This window comes from Anas platyrhynchos, chromosome 2 (genome assembly GCF_047663525.1).
Source record: "Anas platyrhynchos isolate ZD024472 breed Pekin duck chromosome 2, IASCAAS_PekinDuck_T2T, whole genome shotgun sequence".
Taxonomy (NCBI): domain Eukaryota; kingdom Metazoa; phylum Chordata; class Aves; order Anseriformes; family Anatidae; genus Anas; species Anas platyrhynchos.
In genome coordinates, this window is record NC_092588.1 from 58,959,813 (window position 1) to 58,986,183 (window position 26,371).

The window sequence follows — 26,371 nt, forward strand, 5'->3', positions numbered from 1 at the left end:
TGAATGCAATGCCATTTCAGGATCTTACAGTGATTAGAGACCAAAGCCTATTGAATATGCGTGAGCAACAGAGGCTTTTCCACTCTGCCTTACCAGCTAACTGTACCTCCACTGAGAGACCAACATACATGTGAGGAACTGAAGCTGAAAGCTTTGCTTTCAATGAAAAAGTAGGTTTCAGGTACAACAGAGCTTTTAATGTCAATATTTTATTACTTGTTGGGACAACATTAATAAAACAGTGTTCTGGAAAATTGTAAAAGTCAGTTGATTTTTTTTTTTGAGAGAGAGGTTTTATTTTTGAAAAGAACCGTATTTAAACCTGTAAGTTCAAAGCACATTTAGAAAAAAAGTTCAGCAATTATGTCCTCTGTGCTATCTACTTCAGAAAAAAGAGAGCACCAACTCTTTTTATATTTGCTATGTAACAGATGTCAGTTATTGATAGTTTTAATTTGCAGGTAATGAAGACCATGCTTGAACTTGTGACCCAAATGTGAAAGGTTTCATATGTACCTCCAAAAGCCATTTAGATTTAAATATTGTTTCTTCACCAATAGGGAATTTTATTCCAGAAAGCTGTGAACTATTTTGCTTGACTGGTATCTGAAGTTACTGAAATAACTTTTTGTTGTTGTTATTTTTATTTTTATTTTTTTTTAATTTGAATGTTATAAGTCTAATAAATAGGAGTTTAAATTATTGTTCTATAGAAACTAGCAGCTGCAGGTACACTCTATAATGATGAGCTCTTGACAAACAAGAGTATTGGAGCAATTCTTGATCTAGCTGAAAGTACAGCATGTAATGATAAGCCCTGGAGAAATGAGAATACTGGATCAAGCCTGGGTCCAGTTGCAGTCAGTGGGAGTTCTGAAATCAAGAGAAATTGCTCATGGCATCAGAGGCACTGTGTTATGGTGTAGCATTAAAGTAAATGTGGGTCTTTTCTGTGAACTGGAAGGGAAAGGCAATCAAAGCCATAAGAAAGCTGCTCAGATGACATTATGAAATCTGCTAGCTTCCTGCAACTATACATGCATCTTAAAAGGCAAAGACTTTTTGTTTTAATATCCCTATGCCCATGAACTAAGTATTGTTTATGCTTTGAGGAATGCTTTTAAAATTACATTCTTAAGAAGACGGCTGAAGAGAACTCATCCAACTTTCTCTTTTGTAACCACGGAAATGGCTGCAACATATAAAGCCAAGAGGAACAGTTCATCATTATACAGATAGCAGAACAACATTAATTTCTAAGAAGACATGCTACATTTTTAAGACATTTTTTAATTTAATATAATCATTTGTAGTGAATGTTACAATTTGATACCTATACTTTACTTTGCTCTCTTTCATGTGGTCTAATGAACTAGGTATGATTATTAATGTGCAACCAACTTTTATTTTGAGTTAGTTTAGTAAAATTTTGGGTACCTAGAAATCTAAACATTCTAGGTGTGCTTAGACCTCATAATTCTGACAGGAGCTGGCTAAATAAAAGTGTGAAATAATATTAACACTTGAGTTTCTAGAGAGAATTTTTCATGTGGAAAATGAAACTCCTTTCCTAACTCCTTTCCACTTGTTATTCCATTCTCTATTCCCCCTTACAGTTGCGAAAATAAACTACTGCTGCTTTTCCTTTTAAGCACTTCTGTTTAAGATCAATAGACTTTTGAAAAGTAGAATTCTTTATTCTGAAATGACAGAAAAAGTTTTGGATGCACATTTGTCATGATCTCTACCCTGAAAAAACAATCAAAGTGCAACATTTGCTTGACCGCTTTCACCCTCCAGATAGGGAAAACAGGAAATGGAAATATTAAGCAACACATTCCCTTGCTGCAATCTCAGTCAAATCTCACAAATTTCATTTTGATCCTCCAGACCTATGACAACCGCATAGCCAGAAGTTCAGAATGATTAAGTATTATAAAGTGACATCTAGAGTTGCTTTGTTTTTGTCTTCAGTGCTTGGTCTCAAAAATTATTGCCTTGTGGTGAATTCTGTAATTCCTGGGCTGGTTGTGAATACTTATGTAAGGACTACAAAACTAAGCCCATGATCTGCGTTGTAAAGAATGACAAAGAAGTTAAATAGAATGATTTTGGCCACAGGACAGCAGTTGCTAGCTACGTCCTAATTCAGGTTAAAATTCACTTTGCCAAGAAATTCAGTCAACAGTACTTGATGAGACGAGACCTGAGTCAGGACCAGTTCTCCAGTTTGCATTCCTCTCTCTATCTGCACATCTACATGATTCATGGCATACCTGAACTAGTGTACAAGCAGGTGTACAGGCAATATGGACAATCAATGAATAAGATGCATAGGCTAACCTAACAGTATATAGACCTTCTTACAGAGAATTTCCATGTTGCTTCTCCAGTGGGTGAGCACAACTACTCTCATGATTTATTGTGCGTCTTCCGAAAGAGAAAAACAATATATCATTTCCCTGGTTTTAATAGAAATCCATTTGTGAGGCCCAATTTACCCTGAATTCATCCAGCTTTTGGTCCATAGACAATTAAAATGACTCCTCCCTTTCTCCATTACTCAGCAGATTAGAATTTAGTCTTCCTTTGCCGTTATTGAAAATGCTATTTTGCTATACTCTATTGTCTACCATAATATAATTCTCACAGAACTTTGATCTAAGAAAGTATTGAGCTATTCTCTTGCTGAAAATGAACACCCCTATCATCAACAGAAACCTTGGTAATGCATTTAAGAATCTTAATTTCAGAAAAATTCAGAAAAACATTTTAAAGTACATTTTGTCTTGAAATGAAATGAAACTGGTGAGTGGCACTCAAAAATAGGTGTATTTTTGTAATTTTAAATAGATAAGCACTGATTTTTTTTGACATAAGCATAACAAAGATACAGAACAACAAAACATAACCACAGTATGAAGCAGAAGCAATAACACCATTCTGGTAAAAATGTGACACATAATCTATATGTTTGTGTTATGGATAGTTTATCCTCAGTAGCTATAAGGTGTTAACGCCTTCAGTGCTTTCATATGATGTGAGTAGTTCCAGTAAACACTGCAAATGTAACTCCAGAACTCCCAGTTGGGAGAAAAGGGGAGGTAAAACAACTTCCTGTATACTTCACTTTCTTTTTATTTATTTATTTATTTATTTATTTATTTTCCTTGAATAGTACTGCTAAACTGTGTGGAGGGAAGACACTCAAAAAGGAAAAAAGAAAAAATATATATGCTTTGAAAATATTTACATGTGTTAACTGCTGTAATGGAAACAGAATTTATTTACAGAAAATGTACAAGATTCTATGATAAAACAAAGTGGAACAATCAACCTACTGTGTTCATAAACTATGTGTGATGATGTTATATAGAGAGATTGATAATACATATTATAATATAGGAATATAAATGTACAATATTTATATGAATAAAAGCAAAGTAATATATAAAATACATATAATAAGTAATACGAGAATTAGAAAATCAGAAAAAAAGGCCATAGTTATCATAAATGTCCAACAATCTACAATGATTTTGTGTGTTTTGCTTTCTTTAAAAGCCTGATTTTCCAAAACTGTTTGAGCATAATTTGAAGAGTACAATACAATAGCAACAGATACACTTTCAAAATTATACTTAACAGAAGTAGAAAAGAAAGCATTTGTTTCCTTAGAATACAACCACATACAGTTACATGCCCACAAAGAGAAATAACAATAAGAAGGCATTGACCTCCAGCCCCAGTTCAGGCCCAAGAGCTGTTGTTGCAAGACGACGGCAACCTGTGCCAGGCACGTAGGCAGCAGTAAGATAAAAAGTGGATACACTAGATATAACATCATCTTTGCTGTCAATGAGTGGTCATAAGTTAGGTCTCTGACCCGTCCCTCTGATCTGCAGATTTGCATATACACATATGAATATACACATATATGAAATAATTTGCAATCACAGTTTTGAATATATAAAAAAAAGCGGGATTTAATTATCAAAATGTTGACTATATCAAGTTGCAGACCCATTGAAAGTAATTAGAATTAAGTGGAGCTCCAGGTTGTAGTTCATACATACAAGCACATGAGATATAAAAGGTCTGAATTTTGATTCCTAAATTCTAATTTCTAGTCCTCATCATTTTGAATAAAAGATAGCAACTGTGAGGCAAGTGTAATAGGCTCATATAAGTAGAGAACATTACAACAAGATGTCTGAGTGTATGAACTGCCCAATTTAGTTCAATACGTGTTTTTCAGCCAAGAACAAATTTATCTGTGCAATGCTGCTAACTTCCTCCTAGTCTGCCATCTATGTTGCAATGCCAGTGGCACTCTGAAGTGATTTCACCCTTGGTAGTAAAACTGTTGCTCTTACTGGGATACAGCTGTTTGCTGGCAAATTTGGATGGAAAAAGTCTATTCCAAACATGAAGTTACATGCTAAGGCTGAGACAAGCTAGCAGCACCCTGGTAACATACACAAGAAACCACCATCCCTGATTCTCTTCTCCCCGTCTCTCCAACACAACCCAATTGCACAAACTGTCTCTTTTTCTTTGTTTAGACTGTGATATTCATCTGATAACAGTTTTCTGATCCAGATGTAAAGTATGGTTTGGTTTGGTTTTGCTTTGTCAGTTTGTCTGTCTGCCTTGATACATTTTTCACAAACTGCTTAATGCTAACAGCCCGAAAATGCAGCTCTCAAAAACCAATACAGCAACAGATGACATTTCTAACTGAAAAGAGTGAAAATTCAGGCACCTATTCAAATCTGTGCCATGATTTATCATTAGCTAATTGAACTCCAAGATATTTAGCTACCTGAGCTGGCTTAGAGAGGTCCATTGAGCACTGAAGCCACTATAAGGAAAATTTATGGGCAGGAGGAGGGAGGAAGACAAGGAAAAAAAGTGAGGAAGGCCACTGCTTTTAGTAGTGATACTTATTTAAGCCATACATACATATTCCTTAATAAAAATGAAGTACAGAAGACACATTGTGAAGAAAGAAAAAAAAGGGGGGAGATGGAGAGGGGGTGTGGATTCCTTTCCTTTCAACTCTGAAAGTCTATTAGTGCCATTTCTGACAAAAATAGTCCTTTTGCCCCATAGGAGTGACAAGGGGACAGTTTCAGAAACATGAAAACCTTTGGTCAACAAATGGGTGGGAAAAATTTTATTTTTCAGAATCAACATTTTTTTTTTCCTTTTTAACAGGGAAGAAGGCTCTAGAATAAGATTCCAAGGACCAACTTTTAATTTTATCTCACATGTAGTATATTCTAATGCAAAAGTTGCATATGGCAAAAGATGTTTGAAGACAGAAAAACATTTTTAGGTCATTTGGCTCCTTCGTGTACAGCAAGAACTCTTAAACTGTGCTTTCCAATACTGCCATCATCCCACAGCTGCTGCTGAAGCTTCTGGTTAAATTAATACTATGAACGCACATCAAGCAAGAATACCAGCTGGATCCTGAAATTAATTGCTCATTCAAATGCCTGCTATCCAAAGGAAAAGGAGTCCTGAGAAGCATGTATGAATGTAAAAATCGTGTTTGAGAAAAAATTGTGTTACAATTGAACTAAAATTTTCCTAGTCAGAGCCTTCCTTTCTAGCAAGGTTTTTTCTTAGTTCCTGTTTGGATTAGGTTGGTGAACTACCAATGGTTTATCTAGGAAAGGAGGAACCTACTCTGTTGAAAGAAAATCTTTTGCTATTTATTGAATTTTCATTCTTTCTTGGAATAACACGGCAGACCAGAAGATTGCTCATACTTCTCATACCAGCAGTACTACTTTTACACACAAGGGCTACGCTCCATAAGGATTCCTAAATGATCCACTTGGAGCTATTCTTAGTTTGTTTGTTATATTACTGATAACGTTTAATCACAATTGTAAAACATGCAGTTTTGATACAAAACATAACAAAAACATAAATAAGTCTAGGTACTTGATATCTGAAAAAGCTAATCATTGTATTAAAAAAAAATAAAATAATATTTTTCTTTTACAACACTAATTAGAGTCATTGTGCCCTGAAATGGTTCTAGCCTGCCAGCAACTGCGGTTGATCAGACACATAAAGAACCAAAGACTCTTGGATGAAACTCAAGAAAAGCCTTTAACTCTCCACAGACATCTGAGGCATAAAAATGTAAATGCAATCAGGACACACTCTGACCTCAGATAACTCAGGCAATTAAACAACTCACAGACCTCAACCCACAGATACCCTCGATTTCAGCAGGACATGCAAGAACATTCTCACAACCTCACGAGTTTCAGCGATTCCTCTTTCAACTTCAAATCAATTGTGTGGGTGAGTAGCGAGTCACACAAATAATCTCAGTGACTCTTATGCGATTAGATAGATGAGCAAATTATGCATATCTGTGCAAAATCAGGTTCTTGATTTGCATGGGTTATGTGCCACAAGCAGGAAATGAATGATGAAAAAGCTTCTGAAGTCACTCTTTCACCAGCGCAACACCAGTCAGCAAGCATTACTTTCCCCAACTTGTATTGTCCACAGATTTGAAAATCTCACCCTCTGCTATTCACTTCCGCCAGTTTCACGCATCCTAAATTAGAAATTGTTTTGTTGCTCTTCATTTTGGTTTTGAAAAGGGGCCGGCCAGCAAGCAAGCAGCCTGCTTGGCTGAAGTTTCTCTGGCACAGCTGATGTGGCTGGAGTTTAGCAGCACTGTGGGCAACCCGCGAAGGAAAGTTCAACATGAAAATGCCTCTTCTCGCACATCGCTCTCAGGCCGAGGGAGGCGAAGGGGGCACAGAGGCACCGGAGGGGTCAGGGGTGTGTGTGTGGGGGGAGCCCCTCCGGGGGTGCAGCACGAGCAGAGTCGCCAAAAATAAACGAGGAAAGAAAGAAACAGAAAGTAAAGACAGAAAATAAATCAAGCAGCTCGCTGTGTACTTTATTTATGAGGTTCCACAGGCAAGGAGAGCCTGCAGCAGCCGGGGGAAGAAGGGGGCCGGGCGCTGGGGAAGGCCCCGAGCAGGCGCCGGCCGCCCCCCGCAGGCTCCCCGCGGCCTGCCCGAGCCCCGCGGCGCGGCGCGGCCGAGCCCAGGGGCGGGGAAGGGAACGAAGGGAAAGGAAAAGAAGGGAAGAAGGGGCCCGGCCGCCCCGGCCGGGGCAAGCGAGGAGGCGGAGGAGGCAGGGCTCGGCGAGAGGAGGGCGGGCGGCCCGGGCCCCGCCGCCCCTGCCGGCGGGCTGAAGGCGGCCTGCGGCAGGCTGCGGCCATCGCGGGTCTCGCCGCCCCCGTGCGCCCCTCGGAGGACGGAGGGGTGGGGGCAGAGGAGGCGGAGGAAGCGGCGGCGGCGCCAGGAACAGGGAGGCGGCGGCGGCAGCGGCACGGCGAGGGAGGGAGCCGGAGCCCGAGCCGGAGCCGGGCCGGGCCTCGCCGGAGCAACAGCAGCGCCAGCTCCTCCTCCTCCTCCTCCTCCTCCTCCGGCTCGGTGAGTCCCGCTCCGCCGCCCGGGGGGCTGCTCGCCGCCCAGCCCGGATGCCGGCGCAGGCCGGGCCGCGCCGCCGAGGTGCCCGGGGAAGGAGAGGCCCGCGCCGGGAGCGGGGCACCGCGGCCTCCGCTGGGTGAGCGTCCCCGGGCAGCGGGCGCGCCGAGCCCGGCCGCCCCCTCCTCCCTCCCTCCTTCCCTCCCTCCCGCCCCGTCCCGTGGTGGCCGCGGGGGTCCAGCCGGTGATGGGCCCGGCGCGGGGCTCGGCTCGCCCGCCCGGCCCCGGCCTCTCCTCTCCTCTGCTCTCCTCTCCCTTTGTTTGCGCCGCTCCCCGAGCCCGCGGCGCCGCCAGGCCCTGCGGAGGCAGCGGGGCTGCGGCGCGGCCTGCACGGCGGGGGGCAGCGCCCCGGCGGGGGGCTCAGCCCCGGCCTCGGCCCCCGGCCGCTGCCCGCAGCCCCGCTTTGGGGCCAGGCTGGGTGAGGCTGCGTCCTCCCCGCCCGCCCGCCCTCGGGTTTGGGGTCCCCGTCCTGGGCAGGGCGGGTGGCCAGAGGTGGCATTTTGTGCCCCTGCCGAGGGGGCTTGCACTCTGGAGGAGCTGTGGGGAAGGTGAAGCTGTGAATGTCATGTTATTGTTAGCCGAGGGTATGCCAAGGGCTCCTGAAGGGGCGGGAGGAGCGTTGCTCTCTGACAGGCAGCACTTAAAAGCTTAAAAAACTTAACACTTTTTGTTTGTTTGTTTGTTTTAAACATCAGCAACCAAAACCCCCAAAACTTTCCTGGCTTTCATTGTTCTTCACACTGCCTCTTGCATTCTCTTTCCCCAGTGGTGCCACTTCTGTCAGAAACAACTGGTTCTGGCCCATGCCCACTCATGTGCCTGAGAAAAGCGCCTTTCCGAAACACTGAAGTTTAGGAGATGCAGAGAATGTTGCTGTGATGTGAGATGCATTGACCACGACTTTCTTTTTCCTTGGTTCTTTCATCTTTTCTCCCTGTGTTTTCGAAATCGCATTCACTTGGAAGGTGGTGTGTTCCAGTAGAGAATGTTACTTTGTCAAAGGAGGAGGCACTGGCAGTAGAACGCACTTCAGATAGGGAAAGTGCCACTTCCAGTTATGAAATCCTTGGGCCCTTTCACGATTAGGTCTCTTTCCTACCTGCCAGTAATGCTTACGCCACGTCCAACCTCTTGATACACCTGTAGTTAAAAATACCTGCTGCAGGCCTCCTTTCTTAGAGAGCTACAGGAGTACTTGAGGTATAATGCGTCTGCATTTCTGCCGTGGGTAGAAAAAATAGCGTTATTTTGTTTCACGTTAATAATCCTGTCCTTGGATTGTAGAAAATGTGGAAGCTTCAGTGTAGCTATGGGATAAATTACTCTAGCTGGGCCAGAAGACTTAAACCACAGGAGAATATCTAGGTATTTTTGGAGTCTTCTGCAGCAAGACAGTAAATGTAGCTCACACTTTTCTATGTAACTTACCAAGGCTGATTTCAGTGTTTTCAAGTGCTTACTTTCACGTAGAGAATCTTTAATGGAGTTTTCATTTCCCATTGTATATTTCTTGGTATTATGGCATCACACGATGGAACTGAGCTTTTACTTAAAGCAGGTTCACTTGTTGTGTATGTATTCAGCACCTATTCCCTATAATCCTGCCTTATGACATTGAAACAGACATATTTTCCCCACCCCCAATTAAAATTCAATGAAACTAAGCCTTGAAATTAATTACGAGTGATCACAGTGTAGTGTTATGTAGAGATATCTGCGTTTGCTAACTTGCAAGGCTGTGGAGTAGTAGGGAAGAAGCACTGTATTGTTTCCAGAGCTTTTGTGAGTGTCTTCATTGTGCTGCATTTGTGCAGCATCAAAGTGTTCTTACGGTTTCAGGAAAATACTGCATAATTCAAAAAGTTGACATTATGAAGTCAGAAAAAAAAACCAACCACGTTAATTTATATCATGCTGTTAGTTTATTTATTCTGACATTGTGAAGTTGGTCAATCAGATACCTTGGGTTACTCCTAGAGAAGGAAGTTTTGACAAAATAATAACTTGGTCCACATTGTTCTGCAGGTGGATTACACATCCTAGCTCTGGCTAGCATGGTGGAGTGCGAGAGTGAACTCTTAATCAGGACTTCTGGAGAAGAAAGTTAATTCTTTGTGCTGTTATGAAGACTTACGTTCACACAGTAACTTGCACATCCCTGTTTGAAAAAGTTTTCCTAGTAGTGTTGCCTTGAGTTGACTACATATTTGCTACATATTTGCTGCATCACTTCTAGCAAAACTGAGGCCACAGTCCAGAGTAATTCCTTACTCCCGTGCCTGATTTGCTGTACTTCCTTCCTAGGCCTACACTGTGCTATTTTGGTAGCATTTGGGTAGTGCAGTGCTGTAGGGAGGTGAGTGATAACATAAAGTAGATGGAAAAGAGACTGGTCTTAGCTGGTGTGTCCCAGCTTTCTCTTGGTAGTGCTCTAATGTGTATTAGCAACAACCAGAGAAGCTTGTGATGCTTCAAGGAGGCAAATATAGTATTAAGAGTATGAAAGTAGACATAATGCAACTTGGGAGTGCAAATACTAAAGTGTATTGAGTAGAAAGTGGGCAGGATGGGGATTAAAAAGGAGAATAGAGAGTTCATATGCAATTTAACTCTATATTTCTCTAAAGTGTTCAAAGAAGTACAGAACTTGGGGTTTGCTTTCTATTATTTTTTTTAGTGAAAAAGCAATATCTGGCAATGTACCTAGTCTTTGTATTTCTGCCAAAATTTAATTTCATTCCATTTTAATATATGCTTATTTTCTGGAAATACTAGTCTTCAGAAAACAATAGATGTACAGATGCAGAGCTCCCAGGTTCTTATGAACGCCTCTTGTGAGACGCTTCTATGATTCCTAGAGGCTTTCTAGCAAAATAAAAGAGTCTTGAAATTTTTCTGTGAAAATTTCAGATGGCGAGATGCATACAGTAGTGTGTTTTTTTTTTTAGAAAAACAAGAAGATTGTGCTTGTAATGGAATATTCCTTGTCCATGTTTAAAAGGCAGCTTCATACCACTTAAATATTCTTCTGGTACAACAGGGTGTAAAGACAGGTGATTCACGGTAGATTCCTTCTGCTATCGATATTTCTGCATTTTTGTTTAGAAATAATTGGATTACAAATTAAAACATGAGCATGTACTAACAGAAATTTGTAGAAATTCATTTTAAAACAATTAGTTTTGCAACAAATATTTAAAATGCTGTAACTTTGCATTTCTTTAGTGTTGCAGCTTTTTGTTTCTTCCAGTAGCTTACTAATATACTAAAACAAAAACGGCTCACCCATGTTACCCTCTCCTGGTGGTTAAAACCAAAACCTCAAGAAACTGGCCTTGAATTATTGCCCTGGATGAAAATGGGAAGCTAATAGTCTGTGAGATGTTGTCTAGTAGATCAAATATGTAAAGAAAGTTGCACAAATGTTGCTAGAGTCTACATAGACTGACATTAAAAAGGCAACGAGGCAGAATCTGATTTAGACTTCCTATTGTGAGAATTAAAATTTTCAGATCAGAGTTAGAAATTTAGCTTTCCGACTTCTTAAATTGGCTTAAATAAAAGCTATTCCAGATTTTTTCTTCTACCAGTCTTCATGGTCTTCTGACTCTTCTGTCATGTATGGGCATGCAAACAATAAGCATCTGCAGCTCCAGATAATTTTAGCAAGGTTTTAGGTGTATGGCTTTGTAAATCTGACTGCTGTTTGTTAAAGGCTGTAATAGAGTTTTCAAGGACCTATCTTTACTATTAGGACTTTATTTTTTCTTGTTTTTTCTTTTTTAAAATAAACTATTATTTGTCATTATTTATTTATTTTTCTGGAAAATATTGAGATAAAATACTTAGAAATGATTTGCCCTTTTCAGTGTCCTTAATCATTCACGTAACACTTTGAATCCTCAGGAACTCTGCTTCATTTATGAAAAGGATGTAAGCCACGTTACCTAAGAAATTGTTCCTGGGTTGCTACATTGCCAAGAAAAGTATGTAAGTTAAACATAAATCTTTGTTTAGTGAGGATGCAAGCATATTAGCTCTGTCATTGTTCCTCTGACTTTAAAACTCCATTGAAAGAGTATGAAAAATAATCTTCATGTTTGCAGTTAATCCCAACCTGAAGATGTCATATGTAGGTATCCAGGTGCTGCTCTCCAAACATTGCTTCCTATTGTGTATACATGTATATAGGGCACACAGAGCACATGAACTTTCTGGTCTTCTGATGAAACAGTCATTTATTTTGTGATTTGCCAAGTGCAGTAGGTTGGCAGTTCTAGAAAATCTTAGATTTGTAAAGTATGTGGGCTTTTTGTTATAAACACCAAATAATTTTGCTGTAAACTGCTGTAAAAGTTTTGGATAAGAGCCATTTTCTCTGGCAGTGAAGGTATAAATAGATGTTACAGTGTTGTTTTCTTTTCATAGCTCATTAAGTGGGCTCTAGTTTAAAAAAAAAAGTTAAACAATGAAAATGAACCTCTGAGTATTGTTAGGTAAACCATACGGATATGTGGTATTTTTCTTTGCTTTCCAAAGCACTATTTAATCAGCAGTTGTATTTGTATTATTTAGCTTGCACGGTATGAGATACAGATCTGTAAGAGGACTTGTGTAAGGTTTTAATGGTCTGGAGATAACGTGGTGAACACAGCTAGCAGATAAATTGATGAGTGTCAGGATTTGAGACCACAGAGTTAATACCTTGGTTATTGTTCCTCAAGGATATTCGGTATTATTTAAAGCAATACATAGTTTGTTTCTCTTGATGACAAAATTGTTGGAAATGAGATTCTAGTCAGGCTTGGTTTTGCAGTGTGTGATCTCTGTTTTTCTTGAGTAGTTTTATTCTTAATTAATCCTGACGTTCTGTGGTAAATGTGCTAAAACAGCAGTTTGTAGGAGTCTTGAGTAGGTGACTTTTTTTTTTTTCTTCTCTAAAACAGTCTGTATTCCTCAAATAAGTTGAGAATAAATTACTAGGCTACTCCAAACGTTTCCAAATTGTGCTTGTTTGATCCCGAGCTGTGTCTGATAGAGTGGTCAAGCTTGCTTTCCTTTTTGTTCCTTCCGATTTAGGGAATCCCCAGACTTTGCCTTGGTAAGTGCTATAAGACCTGGGCGGATAAAAGCTGTTAGTGTTAACTGTGTTTCTGGCATTAATAATGGGTTTGAATACTCTCAAAATCCTTTACATTCTCTTTTGGTTGGTAATTAGGTATCAGATTAGGAGGTTTATTAACCGAAATAAAGAAATGGAGACTGGTAGCATCGGGTAGAAGGTTTTTGATTACAGAAAGTGTGCCTTCCAGGGTGAGATTTGTAGAAGCTGTATGCCAAAAACAGGATAGGCAGCTTTTTCAGGATGACACTCGTCTTTCAGGCACTGGTGAGAACTCTGTGACTGAGGAATTCTCACTGGATTCACTGAACAGAAGCTGTTTGTGCAAGCATATTGGTTTTGATGAAACTTGTACTTGGAAAGGCTTCCAGGCTGGAATTTTGGTCAGCCCAAGGAGACTGATTCCAGAATAGTTGGTTTGTGCATTCAGACGTACAAGTCTAGGTTTTATGTAAGATCTCAGGTCTGGGTCTGTGTAAGGTAGGAGCCTCATGGCATTTCCCCCCCCCCCCCTCCTTTTCCCTGTTCTCTGTTTGGTGGAAAAGAGGCAAGAACCAAATCTCATCCAGTGCTTTCTGAAACTTTGACTTTTCTCCTCTTCTTCGCTTTTGAAAAGAATAGAGCTTTTGGCTAATAATAAGTAATGCTGAGAAGTAATAAGGGATTAACCATTGACCTTTGGCATGATTTTGTGCAAAAAACCCTAGCTTCTTGGGGGAAAACTTAAACGCAAATGTAATTATTCTTCAGTCCCTTGCTGAAGGGTTAAAAGAGCCTGTGCTGACCAATGTATTAGCCTTATTTGCAATTTAATCCAGTGATGGTAGAACAAGGTGAAGGGGAGCTATGTCAGTACTGAATCAGGTGCTTTATATATCCCCAAAAAACAAGTGCTTTTTGGAATCTGCTGTATTTTAAATGGTTTGACATGGAAAACAGGAACAGAAAGTGTGTGTATGAACATTGAAAAGTGTGTGCCTATTCTCATGTTTTTTAATTGGGTTAATACATTTTTTATAGTGTGTGTAAGTTTAAATTTTTGTCAGAGAGAACAGGAGAAAAAACAGAGTCTGTGTGCATTTATATGTCTGTCTTTTTTTTCATGCTTGAAATTTCAAGCTTAGCAAGCTTTTGCAGCAGGACTCCTATATTCCTGGCTCTGCAGAAATTTGACCTTAGTCTGGAGATAGCTATCTTAAGGGCTTTGAGTTTGTATAAATTTCATGCAGCATGTTACTTCGTATAGACAGTGAAAACTTTATCTTTGATCCCGCACATGAGAATTTATACACCAATGTGAAGTTGCCTGGTATAAGACCCCAATTCTTCAAATGCAAGCTAAGAGTAATGTACAGTGAGCATTCCCACTGAGTTAAATGTCTGCCCACAGTTAATTAATCTTTGCTGGGCTGAGTGTTAATATTGGGAAAATCAGTTTGTTTAGGGCTGTGTGGAAAATTGTTATTTTAAAAAAAAGAAACAATAGCTACCACTGACAAAACAAAATCTTTTTTTAAAAAAAAAGGAACATAAATTCCCCTCCCCTCTGAGCTTTCCAGTGCGCATCATGACAAAACAGTGTCTGTCTAAAAACTTTAACATATGCTTTCTCCATTTGATGTGCTGCTTGGGGTAGCAGGATGTCTCTGTCTGCAGGTGATTAGAGTGTAGGAGGGAAAAAAAAAAAAGCAATCCCTGATCTTAATCATGAATAATTAAAAGTTTCTCTAGTTTTGACCCCAAATTAGAGAATTTACATGTAGACCAAGCTTTGTCAGAACGGGTGTAGTCTTGTAAAAAGGTTTTATTCTGGCAAATTGGGACTTCATTAAAAAGATTGCTAAGCAGCCTTCCCCAGGCAGACAAAATTCCATTCCTATTCTGGTCAATGGGCTGGCTGTGCCCTGTTAATGTATGTGGGTTTTGCTGTTGTTCTTTCCAAAAAGCACCCTCTAGACTTAAAAGGATTGTCAATTGTGAAAACCTGTTTAATGTTTCTCCTCCTGTTTTAAGGGAAACAAAGTAGTAAGGTAATTTTATGAGATTATATGGAGATAATAATCTCTGTACAGGTGTGTTTACCCTGTATATTTGACAGTACTTTGAGCACAGCATTTCTACTGTTACCCATATATGGCTAGGGTCTAAACCATAAAAAAGATAATTAGCTTATTCTTTGTTCTTATTGGGCCTTCTGCCAGTGACAATGGGAAAGAAAAAAATTTAAATAAGTTATGCTTTACATTCTCATTTTCCCAAATGTAGCATTTGGATTACTGTCTGCAGTGGATCCTAAGAACTTGGAAAAGCAGTCAGTCCATCGGCAGGAGGTGCCAGGATCAACTTTCTGGTCAATAGATCCAGGTTCTGGGTGTTCCAGGAGCAGCTGCTCACGTCAGGAGGTACCTTGAGTTTCTTGGGGCCCAAGAAACTTTCCTCTGGGGCCCCAACCTGACTGGGATCCCCAGTCACGGAATTACAGAATTGTAGGATATCCAGGTTGGAAGGGACCCACAAGGATCATTGAGTCCAACTCCTGAGTCCCCAAAGGACCACCCAAAAATCAGACAATGTGTCTGAGAGCATTGTACGAATACTTCTTGAACTCTGGCAGGCTCTGTACCATGACCACTTCCCTGGGGAAGTCATCAGTCATCAAACATCAAGAAGGAAGTTTTCTCCTGTTCTCTGTTTCTTTCTGCTGGCTTGTCTGTGAAATAAATCTCACTTTCATTTCATGATCTGGATCTGCCTTATTGACTATGAGACACTCAGCTTCAGTGTCTGATTCTCTTCAGTACTGCTTGTATAAAATTGGTGAGCTTGAGATTAAAAGTGATCCTAGCCTAATCTTCTTGTATGCATTTTAATACAGATACCAACTTTATTTTTTAAGTAAGGAACATGCAGTTAATAAAAGAATCCCAACAGTTTAGAAGTATCATTTTCAAATGTCTTATTAGGGATTTCATCTTTCATAAAGCTTTAAAACTGTCTCAGCGTTGTTTAGCAGTTGACAGGCTAGTTTATGAATCATGGAGAGTCCAAATAAAATGCTGGAGATACTGGAAATAGAATATATGGGAACAAGGGTTACACTAAAAACAATTTGGAATCATAGTAGTGGAAAAGAGAACAGCATTATGAGCCTTCTTCAGTCTTGTTTTCATGTGCTGTACTCTAAGGAACCTGATCATCCATGATCTTTCTCTACGTGGAACATTTTCTGGTCCTGAAGATTCTGAAACTGAATTCAAATCAGTAGTGAAGCTTTACATGTTGTTGTTTTACTTAAGTATAGGTTCACCAGAGCACAGTGGGAAGAACGTGATTAGCTATGTTAAAATAATCTTAGTATTTCAGTGGTTTGATGCTTGAAAGAATGACTGAGCATTTCCTCCCAACGCCTCCAAATTTGATTTTATTTAGAGCTTAAAATGGTTACTGGGTTCCTTAGAAAGGAAGATGTGGGCATTAGAGAGTTTGCGTACTTATTAAATATTATCAGATCTAGTAATTTTATGATAAGCACTCAAATAAGAACAATAACAGGGGAAAATCTTTTGAAGCAAAAGGAATGCTTGGGTTTATTTTGAGATTAATTGTTGAAAGGCAGTTTAAATTTGGTCTTGCTCACCAAAGTTAAGAGATTTTTTTCCTCTTGCAGAATATACCAAGTAAGTCCAACCTAATGGATCACTTTCCATATACTGTTAGCATAATTGATTAGTAAAATTGGATTAAAATTAATATTTTTCAACTTTACGAATTAAGTTGCTTCTGTATTGTACTAGCTTGTGGTGACCACAATTTGTAAGCCTCTCAGTGTTTATTACTGCCTTTGTTTCTAAAAATCAAATGCTTTTGTTTAGTAGTAATGGGAAATGGTAAGCTTTCTTCATCAGGAAAAGGCATTAAGGCATATGAAAGAAGTCAGCACTTCTTTATTTTGTTAAAAAAAAAAAAACATTTGGACTTTGGTTTAAAGAAGGTTTAAGACAAAAATTCTTATTCAAACCTCCTTTTGTAATACTAACTGCTAATATGATTTGTATGTAACCAGCAAGATTGTGGGAGGTACTCATGGAGTGTTGCACATGTTTATTTTTCTCAGCGTAGCGGCTCTTTCAGCCTTAAGCTCAAGGTGCTAAAAGGCATGGTGAAGATGGAGTTAAGAATCTGTTTGGTAACTATTTTGTTTGGATAGAGCATTCCTACTAACTTGGAGAGAGAGAAAAACATATTCACTTGGGAAGAAATTATTAAAAATGTTTTTCCAATAATGCTATATATGTAACCTTTTCCTTGGGTTAAGCTTTTCCCTTCTGTTAAGTAGCCAGAACAAGCCAACATTAATCTCAGTTGAATTGCACCTTGCTAAATAGCGTAGGTGTTCCACAATAGAAATGATATGCGAACATAACTATGTAAGACTGGGTTCTTTACACTTGATGTAAAATTCTCTTTTGCCTTTAAAATCAATTCCTAAGTGAGTGAGTGGAGTTGTTGTTACTGGTCTTTATTGTGGACCATGTATTAGATAAACATTGGGTCCACATGATAAAAATAATCTACAATACAATATAAACCTAAATATGTAATTATCTAAAACTTCCCTTGTTTGTGCATACAGGTTTTACAGGCTGCAAGAAGTCCAGTCTGCATTTCCCAGTGATGTGAAATACCGGACATACAGCTTGGTAGCTAAAGCCTTTGCTCGGAGCATAAGAAAGCCAAGTTACTCAGTTCTGCCCCTTCTGTAACAGGGGCTGCCTCGAACACTATCCTGTTGGCTGCTCTGAAGTACAGAAAGCTTTCTGTCTGTTCTTTTAAAGCTCTTCTGGTCTGCAAAAGGTTAATAGAGCTGAAAAAGAAAGGGCTAGGGAAGGTATATATTCTCTCAGCCCAGTGGCCTAAGGAACTGCTGTGGAGGGGGAAAACCTGAGGCTGACCTTCTGGTCCAGTTCATCTTGCATCTTACTCTATCATGAAGAAATAGTTTATCATAATCAATAATAAGTGAGAATTTAGCCCTCCATGATGGCTAGGACCACTATCCAGGTTGCTAGAATTTATAGTTTGGTTTTCCCATGGAGCAAAGTCTTTATGTGATGTGGAGAGATACAGTGATTATTTATCCACTTATCATGGTGTCCAGAAAAAGAAGCAGTTGACACTGTCCTTTATTCAGCATGATTCTGTGAGGTGCTTCATGTTTCCCTTCCAGAACATGCCTTAGGAGCCATGTGAAGGCACAGCCATGAGTTAGGCATTGATATAGTTCTGCTCAGATGAGGTACTTCTGGAGATTGTTTTTTTGTTTGTTTGTTTTTCCTTGCAAAAATAAGGTTAAGGACTGCAGAGGAGGTTTCAGCTAAAAAACAATAATAATAAATTGGAATTTAGGTACTTCCTAATAAAGCAGTTCCCCACATGTGAAGGGTTTTAATGAACATTTTAAATATCAGGTCCTAATTTCTGTGGGCACTTAAGGAACCTGACTCTTATAGTATGCCCTGAGTATTTGAAGTGATTTTTGGAGAAGTTACTTATTCTTAGGTACTGAAAGTAAAAATCTTAACTTGGACAAAAATCAGATGCTTTATCTCTATTTTAGATAAGACTGGTTTTAGTTTTGACCTTTGCAGTTTGTCAAAATGTACTTTGCTTTGAATTGTATTTTTGGAAAGCAGGCCACCAACCTCAGATCTGTTGTGTCATAGGCAGAATGTGGTAGGAATCGTGAGAATACTCTGTGCCTTGCTGGAGTCACCAGTTAGCAAACTCAGAGTATTTTTCATGTAAGGCTTAAGCTCTGGAGAAGAATGTTGTTGGCCTACTTGTCAGTCTGAATTTACTTTCTTTGCAGGTTGCAACTTCATTAATGGTTTAGATAACCTTGTATCTTGGTATCTCGTTCTTTGTTTTTCTGCATCTGCCTAACCCCTTGAGATATATACTACTGGTGGATCTTCTGCTTATTATAGGGTTACCTGATAATCCTTTGTACTGTAAGATGAGTAATTCATTTGCTTATTGCCTTGATAAACTTTAAGCAGTTGGGCTGAAAAGAATTTAAAATTCAGCAGGCGTTTTATAAAGTTTCAAAGAATATCAGGAAATAGAATCATTACTAAAGAGAGGACAGGGATAGAAGCTATCCTGAAAGGTTGGGTATGTCTCCACAGAATGATGAAACCCAAGGTCCTGTGTTCGCCTTTTTCTGTATTGTCAGCAAATTCCTGAAAAGGACCACAGGCTTAACTGATTGATCTCTTGCAGTGGATGACAGTTGGCTGCTGCTGCAATTAACTACTCGAGTCACACCCATTTTGTTCTGTTGTCACCATATACTTCCATGGAGAAATGAGGGAGGTTTCAGTTTTGAGTAAGCAATTGTTCAAAACCCCCTACAGGTCAAGCCCTCCCTGTCCCAAATCGCTCCACGTCACGAAAATTCAAACCTCAGGTTTCAGAATGAAAGGGCCTTAATTTGGCCTGCTGGTGCGCATATATTATTATTCAGCTTATGAATCTGTCTAAAAGAGTGGAAATTGAACTCTCCATGTTCTGTCTCATGAAATGCTGAACAGAGCATTGAATGCTTACGTATTAACAAGTGTCAGATACAGAGACAGAAAAAATTTTCTTAGTGAAGCCAATAATTCTGTTTGTGAGCTGTGGAATTTGGAGTTTAATTAGTATGCTGTAAGTAAATGATGGGATCATACACTTCAAAGGGTGATGAAGAGTAAAATTAATGTAAACATTTTTTATTCTGTGTATGAGGCAAGGCAGAAGAGAATTGCTCAGACAACCCTTCTGGCTTTTCTCAACTTCACGGTTCTTGAACTCTGAACCTTTATGAAGTTTTTCTACTATGTTTCCTATATAAATAGTTCAGATAAAGGATACAAAAGCAAGTTTTGCAGTATACTGTTTAAGACTGAAAACAAAGGATTTTGCTCACCATTAGAAGTTGTTATAGAAGTTGCCTTTGATTGGTTTAGTGTTTATTTTAAAATTTCTGGGAAAGTAAAATTGCTAGTGCAACTGACTTTACTATTTATTTCTATTTCAGAAATAAAAATCAAAATTTGAATTCATCTGATATATAGAAAACGTTTTCAATTTTTAATGTTCTTGCTAGTGACTTATTACATTGATATAAAAGGTATTGCTTGAGCCTTTCTCGTTTTGACAGCTGCCTGTAATATCTTGGTGGTTGGGGGTAAACATTTTTTGTCTGTGCTACAGTGAATGAGGTTTGTGAAACACATGGCTCTGTAAGGAATGGAACTGTTTAATCCCAGTTTCCTCCCTGGTTCTGGAGATATTTCTGAACTGTCAAGCAACATTTTCCTGTATTTTGAAAAGTCCATTCCTTGGATTTTATATATAAATAAAGATATATGTTTCATTATATAAGAATATACGAATTTTTGCTGTGGCTGCTCCCTCAGTTGAGGCTGTCTGCTGAATTGATTAAAACATTGTTTGGCAGTCCTGACTGGGGATGCAGTGTATACAGACAGAAAGAGCTATGCTTGCTCAAGCTTTGTTTCTATAGGAAGCAAGGCAAAAGCAACCTATATTCATTGAATTTAACTCTGAACTTTTCACAGCTAGCTAGGGAACTCGGTTGCTTGAGTAGTAGCTGTACTTTTTGAGCTACTGTATAACAGCGTTTTACCTGGTTGCTGTTTTTTCAAGGATTGGGAAATCCCAGCTTGACTAAAAGTAATTACTTAAATTTAGCCAATGCATTTTCATCCCAGGTGAAAGACTTCATGTTTCATTTAACATATATTTCTCTTTAAATCTGTCTTAACAATGAGTGGTGGCATATACTTTCATGTTGTTTGTGCTAGTGGTGTGCATTCGTAGTAAAACAATTGGTTATTGCTTTAGAAAAATGTGTTTAATAAATCAATGAATAAAAAAAGGTGTGTGGATTTTGCGCACACAGAAATTAGATTTCACTTCACACGCTTGGGAATTTATAGAACGTCAGCTGTCAATTTTTGTATTGTTTCAGAATTTTCCACTGTGAGAAATTAAAGGCACCAAGTGATATAGAGTGCATACAAGAGTGAAAGTATGGATATAGGAGTCTGCATAAGTGTGAAACATATTAAATCATTGAGCTGTATGGAAAATGAGTGCCTTCTTATGGGGCACGTGTTGTGTTGATATTAAACTCTTTTGTGTAGTCTGGAGGAGAAGGGTGCTATCTTTGTGGTGTCCTTGGAGCAATTAATTGTATTTATCTCTCTAATAATTAAGTGAAGAAAGTCTGGAAACAGATCAGTTCCATCCTCTCTGTGATTCTGAGGAAAGTCTTTATTAATTGCTGCTTCTTCCTCTGCACACTTTGAGGTCTCTCCTGGTTTATGAACTTTATATGGGTGCTATAATGAAAGATCTTCCCACTCTTCTCTTTAATCAAGGCCCTGTGCTCTCTTTCCTCTCAGACCATAAATGGGTCTTAATCTTTCTATTTATATAGAGGGTTAACTGCATTATAAAGGATTGCTGCATCTTAGCCTAAATTGAGAGGATGGAGTGGTATCTTCTAATGAAAGAAAGCTTTTATTGTTATTGAAAGTGGCAGCATGGTAGATGTGGCGAGGGTGATAGCTGTGAAGATCTCAGAGAGCCTGCCTGGTCATGTGGATTTAAAGAGTGTTTCAGCCCCAGACAGAAACTAATCTAGTTGAGGTTAATTTGAAGCCACAGGTGCAGCTTTAATGAATTGCAAGATCCAAGACAGAGTGGTGGGTACAAAGTGGTGTAAGACCACAGTGTATTGCCATTTTCACAAACCCTCTAGACAAGCTGAAAATTGCAAAGTGAGTCTTAGTTCAAGCACAGATCCTGAAAAAGCCAGATTTTTAAATTATTATTTATTTATAATACATTTTCCAACTAGTCTCTATCTGTTTATTTTAAAAACTCATTTCAGCTTCTTTTGTTCCAACTTGTGTATGTGTTAAATTTCTGTGGAATAAGAAAATTAAAGAAAAAAGGTATGAAACTCTTAAAAGGTTGTTACTAGGGGAGTAGATTAGATATCTAAATTTGGATTATTGCTTGAAGAAAATCATGTTCTTACCATTTAATTAATAAGTTCATGAGATATTTTGACAAAGTTGATTTTTCTCCCTGACATTTTGCAACTGATTGTACTACCTTGAAAGAATTGTTACAGAATGTTTATCTGTTTTTTCACATCTTTGAAACCAGTTGATGTTCTTGGTAGGAGCAAAGTTCAATATACCTACATATATTTCCTCTTGTCTGTCAGATAAGTATAAAATAAAGTGAGAAAGTGAGCAGTTTATAACTTGATGCTCAAGATGTTAGTCTAGTTTTTCAAATAAGTGCAACGAAGCCATCACTTGACTAGAGAACAGGCTTAAAATAAAAGTTAGTTTTAACTTGGATTTTTCTATGCATGTGACTTCATACCTCTCCTGACTTGTTCCTTAGGTTTTTCATCTCTGCTTGTCAAAAAAAAAAAGAGCATCCTATGTTGTGATTAAGGAAAACATCATTACTGTTGGCAGTCAGACTTCTTGCTTGGTGCTAGAATGTGTAAACACTACTTCCTACAGATTTCAACCTATACCTCATTTTCATGTCAGGTGAACTAGACAGGCAGAAGCAAATGTGATTTTTATTACAAATTATTAGCTCTTAATTTAAGGAGAATGGCAACATAAAATCTTTATACTGGCGAGTAGTGTATACATGACTTTTGTCATGTATATGGTGATCCTGTATAAGTGCTGTAGGTTTCAACAGAAAAATGGTCTGAGGCTTCTGTTTTTGTTACCTTTCCTGCATTTTCCTCCTGCTCCTCACATTATGTTCCTTTCTTTTCTTGTACTATTTTTGGGGATGCAGAGAAACATGCACCTGTGTTAATTGAAAGATGAGTTTCTGTATTGTCCTTCCAATACGTGTCTAGTGGAGTGGATTGGTGATGGAGATTTCATCCAAGAAGCTGAATGTTTCCTCTGATAATGTAGGAAAGATCATTTTTGGTACCTGTTTTGTCTCCTCATCAAAGTGATCTAGCAGCAGGCCCTTTTCAGCTGTTTTTGTGCATGTTTAAGGAAGTTACATACACTGATGATGTTTCCCTATTTGTAGTAATACTAGCATGAATTAGCCCAATGTGTAAAGGATAAACTTATACAAAAGTCACTATCAGCACAAGTGAATATGAAGTGGTAATATTAAGCTGTTGCGTGTCTTCTAAATGTTTTCTTTTTTTCCATTTTTTTGGGGGAAGGACTTGAAAACTGTACCTCACAATCATGTTATTTAGTCATTAATATTAAAAGAAAGGGTCAGATTAATTCTGACCACAGCATCACTTTGAGAGAACGTTCACATCTATTATTTCTGTCTTCTGGCACAGGCTTTAAATGAATAGACAGTGTTTCTGAAGTTACTTTTGAAATGCATCGAGATTTAAAAACAAACTGCGCTGCAAATTGGTTTGTGGTGCCTGCATCCATATGATGAGATGGGTTATGTTGTTTTTGACGCATGTTCCAGGATTCAAGCATCTGTGCGTGCTCCATAAAAAGAATCGCAGAAGTGCAAATTTTTTTTTTTGTGATTGTCCTTTCCCTTCTTCCTTTTGTTGTCACTGTTTTCATTTCAAACACCCTTTTTCTCAAATAAATAGACACAGAACCTGTTACTTGCCTAAAGCATTTTATTACTGTAAATTGTATACTGGTTTCTACAGGTAACTTAACATAAAACTTCTAGCAAATTTATTTTAAGTTATTCCTTTTTACACAACATGGTGATGGTCCATGGCACTGGTGCTGAGAAGCTGGTTTGTACTGCATTGCAGTCCTGCAACTTCTCAATCTTCTTTAACCTTAAAACAATTACTTTAGGAGTCAGAGTAAATATTTTTGTTAATCACAAAGTGTTCCCTGTTGTCATGCTGAGGGTACCAGCATACCTTACAACAGAGGAGAAGCATTTTGGTGTTCTCAGGAAGGAGAAGTGGAACAGAGGAGCGCTATTTGAAATTCTCATGTATCATCTCCCAGTAAATCTAACCTTTGCTTATGAAGCTAAACTTAATTTTTGCTGACAGTCTGCTGCAAGGCTGGCTGCTGCAGGCTTGTAGAATAACAAGAGATGAAAATTGAGCCTGACTGAGCATTATTCTCAGTCTTGGTCTGCTTCCGTACAGCTATGTGAAAAAGATTTACTTGCCCTCGACGGATTTGATTTCCAACAGTGAAACACATGCTATGCACAACAGGTTTCTTTGGTGATTTCTCTCATTTGATTCAGCAGAAATGTTTCACTTCTTCTCATTTTCAGTGACTTGCTATGCATTGATTTGCTCAGTTATTTTTGTTTGCTTGTTTTCTTCTCACTGTTCATCAGGGCCTGCAAGCTGGTTTGTAGTTTATTTTTTCCTGTATCTTCTCAGCTGTTACCAGTATACTTTGTTATCAGATGCCTGCTTAAAAGAGATTGATGGGAGATGACACTGGTGCCACTCACGGTAAGCATGGAGCAGGTAACAGTGTGCACTGTTCCCTTTTGGGGTGCTGGTTCCTTGCCGGGTGCTGAGAGGTTCAGCAGCAGTGGCTGAGTGGCTGCTGCCCTGCCTGTCACCCACCCCATCCTACAGGGTCCCCCTTCCACCAGCAGTGCTGCTCTGGCAGTGCCCAACTGCTGCTGAGCGGTTGCAGTTTTGGCCAGCTGCCCGTGTGTCAGCCAGTGCCAACTTCATTTTGCCATGCCAGGTGAATGTGCCTGCAGCTGCCAAGGAGCAGACAAGCAGCCCAGCCTGCCACCCTGTGCAAGGGTGATGTGACTTTGGCAAGGACGGTCGCTGTTAGTGGCTGGCTTTGGCTATTGCAGTTATGCGATTATTGTAGTTACGAGGCTGTATGTACACAGATGAACTGGAATACAAAGATGCCATTTAACACTCCGCAGTTACTCCCCAGAGGAAAGCTACCAATCAGATAGAAATATTCCCTTCTGCAACCAAATATGGGAAAGAAGAAAGAACAGGACTTAGTGCGAGCAGGCATGGATTAAGTTTTAAAAAAAGAAAAAAAAGTCCAGATGTCAAGGGACATCCTTTTCCAACAGAGGCAAGCAGAGTCAAGGTACTACTAGGATTTCTTACAGGGTTCTGTTGCTGGTTATGCATAAAGTTAATTCCACTGGTCATGGTGAAGAAAAGGCACGTAGTGCTCAGTTTTCATTATTACTTTACCCTACTTTTCTGATTTTTACCAAAGGCATACCTTGCTTATTCTTTGTTAGAAATTAGGGTTTCTCTGTGTAATACCTGTTTGGTTATAATGGCCTTTAGAGAAGCAAGCAGAACTTTCCTTAGATGTTCAAATCTTAGAAGGTAGAAGTTTAAATTGGTGGTGAATAGTATCTACTTGCTGTTCAGGTTTTTGACTTGTTAACTTAAAAACAGAGGTGTTAAGTATTGAAAAGAGTACAAAATATGGCAGATGATTTCTATCTCTTCTTTACCTTGATCCAGTTTTATATGAAGGTGTGCACCTGAGCTTCTTCATAGTCAAGAGAAGATCAGGTATACAGGAGAGGGTAAGATGGACTTTTATAAATTTCACCCTCCTGTGTTAAGACAGCATTCATCCATTACCAACCAAGTTACCACTAAAACCTGTTTTGTTGCTTTCAAGGTAGTCTGAACTTTCAACATATGAGTATGCAAAATGGAATTTACATTACTTCATTTAAAGACTCCTCATATTAAAGAATAATATGATATAGGAATTTACTTGAAGCTCAGGGGAAGGCAAAACCTCACCATCCTCAGTAAACTAATGGCAAGTCTAGTCAGAAAGCTGAAAGCTGCCATGTCATTTATATGTTCAAGAGTCATAGTGTTTGAAGTAGGTATTTAATCTCCCTGCTTAACGAATATTTTATATGTATGTAGCTTCTGTGACTGAAACTAGAAATAGATGGAAGGAAATATCTTGAGTTTCTTTGAGCTTTATATTACTGGTGTGAAGAAATAAATTCCAACACTACAAAGATTTAGTTATTAAAGTAAAAGGAATGGGAAGTGTATGTAGAACAATTTCCTAGTAATTTACATCAATGCGTTTGGAATTCCAGAATAAGTATAGATATCTGGATATTTCCAAAATACATCTCTTGAAATCTGTGTTACCTTAAGATGCTGCTGCCGAGACACCCTGCCAAATAATGTATGAATATATTTTAGCAAGAGTTTGGATGACAGTGAGGGAGCACTTTCATATTTCTGCAGAAAATAAGACTAGGTTCCACCAGCTGACTAAAATGAAAATGCAGTGGCTGTTATGCTCAGAAATGCAGAAGCTTTTGTTGCGTTTTGCTTAAAAGTATCTTTACTTTATGTAAAATATATATTTATATACTTTACAATATATAAGTATTGTTAATAATGTAATAAATTATAATATAGTATTTTTGAGTCATGTGCTATTATTCTGTGGAATAGAAACACCTTGTAGTAGTAGTAGTACAACATTTACAGTTAATTCTAGCTTTTGTGTTTTCTTTATAAGCTGAATTCTTTTCTACAGAACAGCAAAAACAGAATTAACAACTCTGTAGTACTGCCCAAAAGCTGGAAATTAAGTTTCTAGATGTTTTCAAACATGAATTTTGATTTAAGGTACATCTA

General features: G+C 38.8%; 1 protein-coding gene across 4 annotated transcripts in view; it reads left to right on the forward strand.

Annotated features, from left to right (window-relative positions):
• Window positions 1-7,336: 7,336 nt before the first annotated feature.
• SOCS6 (suppressor of cytokine signaling 6) overlaps window positions 7,337-26,371 on the forward strand; it is a 31,263-nt gene continuing 12,228 nt past the window's right edge. Inside the window, exons 1-2 of one of the 4 annotated variants that reach the window (XM_038174437.2) lie at window positions 7,348-7,481; window positions 11,442-11,525. The gene's annotated coding sequence lies outside the window, so the exon portion shown is untranslated. Of the gene's footprint in view, window positions 7,615-11,441; window positions 11,526-26,371 lie in introns of all 4 variants that reach the window. The other 3 variants (XM_072034813.1, XM_027451904.3, XM_027451905.3) reach the window with 3 other exon arrangements.